Raw genomic sequence first — 6,000 nt, 5'->3', positions numbered from 1 at the left:
AAGAAAACAAATCCTTGGGTTTAGAGAATTCATCCCATTTCTTTGTTGTCTAATTCCCCTTTTTTGTTTCCCCCCAAAGGCCTCTTTTGGCAGAGGAGTGTGGGGGGGAGGGCAGATTTTCACAACTGGGACTTGGGAGGTTAAAGCTATGGCAGGTACTAAAGAAACCAAGACAATTCTCAAAGTCTTTCAGCATCATTATAATTAGAGAAGCAATTACAGTGAAGTTAGTGGTAATTTAAATTGATCAGCTGGATATCAGATGATGAGTTGTTTGGAACTGGCACATCTAATGAATATCTACTTGGTGAGCAGACTTGCCTTTCAGTAAACAAAGATAAAACCTGGCCCCTGGCTGGCCAAATTCATGAGCCTGTGAACCTGTGGGAATACTATTTATGCAGGCGACACAAAGCTTAGCCCTGTGGGTTTTTCAGGGAGAATAACATTGGAAGTGCATCCTGTTGAGTCTGTGCCCCCCCAGTTAAATTTCTGCTGCACTGATTAAGTATGTAAGTACTATTCTTTTCATAGAAAATCTTGGGAGAATCTATTAGAACCTTACATTGTATTCTTAAAGTATCCACGTTTTTATCTCACTTGAGTATTTGTCCTTTTTCATTAGATACAATGTAGCCCAGTGGTTTGCTGATTTTCCAAGGACTTAACACAAGCCTATGCAGAATCATCTTGGCCCTGAGGATGGAGGTAACAAGGGAGGTGGGGATGGACAGAGGGAGGGGGTGACAGAGAAAGAGAGAGAGAGAGAGAAATGTGAATGACTCACTATGTTTTGTTGAGAAATTATGAATTGTTATGAATTGAATCTTGAGGTTTGAGTTGTTGTTTGTTGCTACTGGGACCCCAAGAGCCGTGTTGAAACTTGAATTTTGTGGTTAAACCTTGGCATTTTATAGAATTCAAAAGAATTTCTATTGTCCATGCATCATGACATCACTGACCTTTTAAGGTATTAGCACTACTATTTAAGACATTGAAATTTTGTCTTATTATGTGTCCTTTGATATCAGAAATCTGCATCTGGGTGGTTTAATATTGCCCCATTTTGGCTTTACAGCTTAGGAAGCAATAGATATAGTGAATGTAATTTCTCAAGCCTTGAATAAAAGCATTGGGAAAAAAAAAAAGACTTAGCAGGAATTCTGGCTTCCTTTTTAATTCCAGTTATAGGGCTTATTATCGTAAGTAAAAATCCTCTGAAGTTTACATCTTCTATTACATACTCCCAGTACTTCAAAATCCATGTATGTATTCTCACCAGAAGTGCTAAACTTTTGAGAGAAACAGGTCTGACGATTGAGTGTGTGGCTGGAAATCATTTACTATCAATGGTCACTCAGCTCAAGATAGTATCCCTGAAATGACTTAGGAAGAAAAATCAATAATACTCACATATTGTGCAGTCCTCTTAGAGGATCATCTGTTTTACCTCACAAAAGTATTCCTTGTTCCAAATCATTCTTTTGAAATAAAAGAAGAAAAAAAGGCAACGTAAATCATAGCTCATTTTCTCTTATGCCCTTATTTTAAGCTTTTTTTTTTTTGTTGGGGGGGAACCAAGTCTCATGGAGAATAGATAGGAGCAGATACACGTAAGATGGAAGGCAAATGTCAGTGTACTTGTGTTTTAATTTCAATTGCTCATGCTCTCAACTGAGAAAAAAATTCGCCTGGTGCATATTTAATAATATCTCCGTTTCAAAATTGTTGGACAAAGGGGAATGGTTTTATCCCCATAGAATGGCTTTCATGAGTGGAAGAGTGACTACACACACAGACATATATAGTCACGTGTAGGGCTTAGTGGGTCATTATCACTCTCACTTTCAGATAGACATTCACACTTTCGTTGTTCCCTAAATTTAATTCTCACATATTTATCCCCTAGCCTGGATCTGGAACAAATTCTGGAACAGGGTTCTGATGAAATGAGGTGGGACTGGGCCTGTCTCATCTGGGACAGGAATGAAATAGTTATCGGAGTGTGAAATTGGACACCCCTGGAGCACACATATACCAAAAACTGGATGAACGAGTCCGCTGGACCAGATTTCCCTCAGTTGCACAAAAGGAAAAGCCTAGGAAGAATGGCCTAATCTTGCAGTTGACTTGGAACTCTCCTTGGTGCTGAGATAGCACCTGAGGCAGTGCTCTCCACATGGTGCTTGATCTAAGTGTGTTTGGTGCGTTGTGCTGGACAGTAATTCCTGTAGTCGGTTGTGGACCATGGGGTTGCAGGAGCAAGGTGTTTTACAAGGAAAAAGGACACAACATTAAATAAGTTTGAACTCATGGTGAGAACGTTGTTCCTTCTGAAAGTCCTGACCTCCACCCCTCCCTCTCAGTGTTCATGTGCCTGTTAGAACTCAGATGATCCCATCTCCTTCCACCCTCTCCTCCTTGTGTGCTTTATTTATTTTAATGAGATGAAAGATCTAGGTGTGTTTATTACTTTCTCTGAATTTTACTTGCATCTCTGATGGCTAGCTTTGGAGGATTTCAGCTCCGGTTTTCATTTGAGAAACCTAATGCATCCCCTAATAGAAAGCACTAAAGGATGATTCCATGCTACTCTCTTCCTTTATTTTTGACACCTTCATTGGGCATGTGCTTCAGTTGAACTATTCATCTCAGTAATACCAAACTCAGTTCAGAGAAAGAAAGGGCTAACTTGGACTTTCCTACATGTGCTTTCAGCTATTGCTTATTATCTACATTTTGTGGTTCTCTTTCCAACTGATAACAGAATGCCAACATGTTGGTGAAAATGGTGCTGTTCTAATAGCTTCCTCTGTCCTAAAATAGAATGATTAAGGCACTACAGCCTCTTCTTTTGCAGTGCATGTTTATTTGATGTAAATTGTCTGAAACACAGTTGGTAAATAGGGAATGGTGTCAATATAATGCACAAGTCATGTTGATTTGCACAGGATTTTCCCAGGCACATTAATGTTTCAAAGTCATTGGAAGCAAGTTCCCTCACAATTAAAGTGAAAGCTTCGGCTGTATACGAAGCCTTCAAGAAAAAAAGCTGAATATCCTGTAGAATTGACCTCCATTAGTGCTAGTTATGGCTGTTTAGTGGCTTCAAGAATGGCTGTATTTTTCAACGTGTTAAGCTAGCTGAAAGAAGCCATAAGTATAGGTAAAGAGGCCAAAAAGATATTTCCTCCTGTATTAAAACAAAAGTTGTGATTTTCAATTTTGACGAAACTGGTTTTTATTAGCAGCACATGCCTTCAAGGACTTTTATCTGAAAGGGTGAAGCTGGGGCCTCAGGTTGAAGACTACACATGACCAACTGATTGTGGTGTCACAATGCCATTGGAAAGTTAACGGTGTCAGTTGACTTTAAGTTAAATTTAAGTTAAACTGTGTCAGTTTATTTATGAGAGTTGTTATGCTTTTTGTTAGGGCTTTAATAACAAAGTTCCATAACTTTTGTCTCAATTTCCCTGACATTATTTTCCCCCAAAGTCCTGTTGCTTTTCACATGCAATTTTACAGAATGCAAGGTTTTGGGGTATGTGTACATGAAGTTACCACAGAAATGCCTGTAAAACATCTTAAATAGTTCAAATTCATATCTTTGGGCCTGTATGTAACCAAATGTTTCACCAGCACAGAAAAGGCAACTCACAACAACACTGCATAGGAGATGCTGTAGTGAGAGGTGCTTGGCAAAGGAAGGGTCTCTAGTATTCCGCCCCTGGCGTCACAAATGCACTGGGCACCTATGTTAGTGATTTTGGTGGCCTCTATATTCTTTTTCATATCCTGTGGGAGAGAGATGCTGCTGACTGTGTTTTAGATGATTTAGGAACCTTTCAATCCAGGAGAGTTAGCCTTTGTTCCTCAACATGCTCTCTGTTGCATCTGAGATACAAGTAATCTCTCTCTTGAGTGTTGTGTCTGCTGCGGTCATTGCTGCTATGTTTCCATCTGGATACCTCAGAAAGAAAGATTTGGGAATTTTGGCAGTTTGAAAAGTGGTGTTCATGTCCCTCAATTTATTTATTTGTAAAAAAATTTATTGAAGTATAGTTGATTTACAACGTTGTGTTAATTTCTGCTGTATAGCAAAGTGATTCAGTTATACACATATATTCTTTTTCATATTCTTTTCCATTATGGTTTACCACAGGAAATTGAATATAGTTCCCTGTGCTGTACAGTAGGACCTTGTTGTTTATCCATCCTATATATAATGGCTTGCATCTGCTAATCCCAAACGCGCAATCCCCCCTCCCCGCTTGGCAACCACCCGTCTGTTCTCTATGTCTGTGAGTCTGTTTCTGTTTCGTAGATGAGTTCATTTGTGTCCCCTCAATTTTATTTATTTTTTATTTTAAAAACTCCATATTCAATTATTCACACCAAAGGATAGCCATTAAAATTATGAACATCTCTACATATATTTCATATTCTTTATCTCGACGCCAACAATATGAGGAGAATGAGATCCTTGTTCCAACTTAGCCACTAATGAGTTGTGCAACATCAGCCAGATGGCTTTCCCCCTGGGCTTTGGTTCCCAGAAACTAAAAATGAGGATAGCTTTTCAATCTCCATGTCCTTTCTTGGCCTGGCATGTAAAGCACCTGCCAGTTACCCTGCCCCTTTTTGTGAGGTCTCGGAATAACTGCCATACCCACCGTCTCTCTTCTGTGTTTGGCATCACTGGATCTGGCCAGTGATTGGTACCCTACTCAATGACAACCAACTCATAGGCTGTCCTGTGGCCCCAGAGGGATGTGGCCTGAGAGCTCAGCCCAGCCCCCCCACCTGAGGTGACCAATCAGTCCTGTCACTTAAGTAGCTTGAACTCCAAACACTCAAAATTAGTTGGTAACATCAGGAGTAGGTGAACCAGAGACCCAGTTATAGGGAGAACAGCTGCATCGTCCCCCCACCCAACATGGAGCACTGGAGTGGGGAACAGCAGAAGTCAGCTGCTGAGTGGACAAGATGCTTGCTACATTGTCTTGAATGGTACTCTGGCCTCTGTGAGACTTGACTGGGCTGAATTAGGGTGATTTCCTGACTGCCTCACTTTCTAGTGAATTCTTATTTAATGGTGTGCTTTACCACTTCCTGGCTCAGGGCTGAGGGTGGGGAGGGGTGGGAGTTGGGCAAGCTTGAGCCCAATTGCATCCACTTAACTGGTGCAGGGACTTTTTCTCCATACCATCTGCTCTTCACGGGGAATCCAGGTTCCCGTACTTCTTTGAGGGTTCATAGGTGTTCAGCGTCATTGAAACTTGGATTAGGTTATTGGGACTGAAAAATCTGGGGCTCTGGTTCTCCCAGAGGGTCACCGAGGATGTGCTGTCTGGTGTCCTGGCAAGGCCTTTGCCGGAGCAGTGGGAAAGAGAAGCAGGACAGCTCCTTGGAGCAGGGAGGTGCATCGCTCAAGGTGGGGACCGGACAGTCTGCAGAGGCTGACAGGTTCCCAGAGGCCGCAGTAACTCTCATGCAATCCCTGCTGGTAACAGAGGACATATTCAAGGAGAAGAGGCCAGGCAGCCCAGGGACAATGATGTCACTCCTGCCTCGTGGTCACTCCAAGCCCCTCCTCACTGCAGGCCTGCTCATGTCCCTTCCTTTTGGTTCTCTCCTCATCACCCCTCTCTCCTCAAGCCTTGGGAAGCCCAAGAATATCTTGGTGCCTACATGGGGGAAGGGTGGTAGCTCTCATTCCTCTTGCTTTTTATGTGTTTTGTCTAGTCTTCTAGCTTTAGGATCCTAGAATCTTGAGATCCAACCCAGTCATAGGCCTCCTTTTTCTTTGCACTTTGCTGCAGCGACACTCTCAGGAGGCAGTGAATGCCATGGGCCTAGCTGTTTGAATGGAGGATGAGGCAGGGGAGTGAGGTTGAAAGCCTGGACCATAATGAAGAAAGGATAAAAAGAACTCTGGTTAATTAACATGTGCAACGAATCCCATGACCTTTTGGAAGTAACCTGAGCACATGTCTC

The 6,000-nt window shown here is 42.0% G+C and overlaps 1 long non-coding RNA gene across 1 annotated transcript in view; it reads left to right on the top strand.

Annotated features, from left to right (window-relative positions):
- The first annotated feature begins 627 nt into the window (after nucleotides 1-627).
- Nucleotides 628-6,000, top strand: part of LOC308615909 — a 322,361-nt gene continuing 316,988 nt past the window's right edge. Inside the window, exon 1 of the long non-coding RNA XR_014015639.1 lies at nucleotides 628-708. This is a non-coding gene — a long non-coding RNA (uncharacterized lncRNA). The remainder of the gene's footprint in view (nucleotides 709-6,000) is intronic.

The sequence above is a fragment of the Mesoplodon bidens genome (assembly GCF_964165515.1).
Source record: "Mesoplodon bidens genome assembly, chromosome: 4".
NCBI lineage: Eukaryota > Metazoa > Chordata > Mammalia > Artiodactyla > Ziphiidae > Mesoplodon > Mesoplodon bidens.
This window is presented reverse-complemented; position numbering and strand designations above follow the sequence as displayed.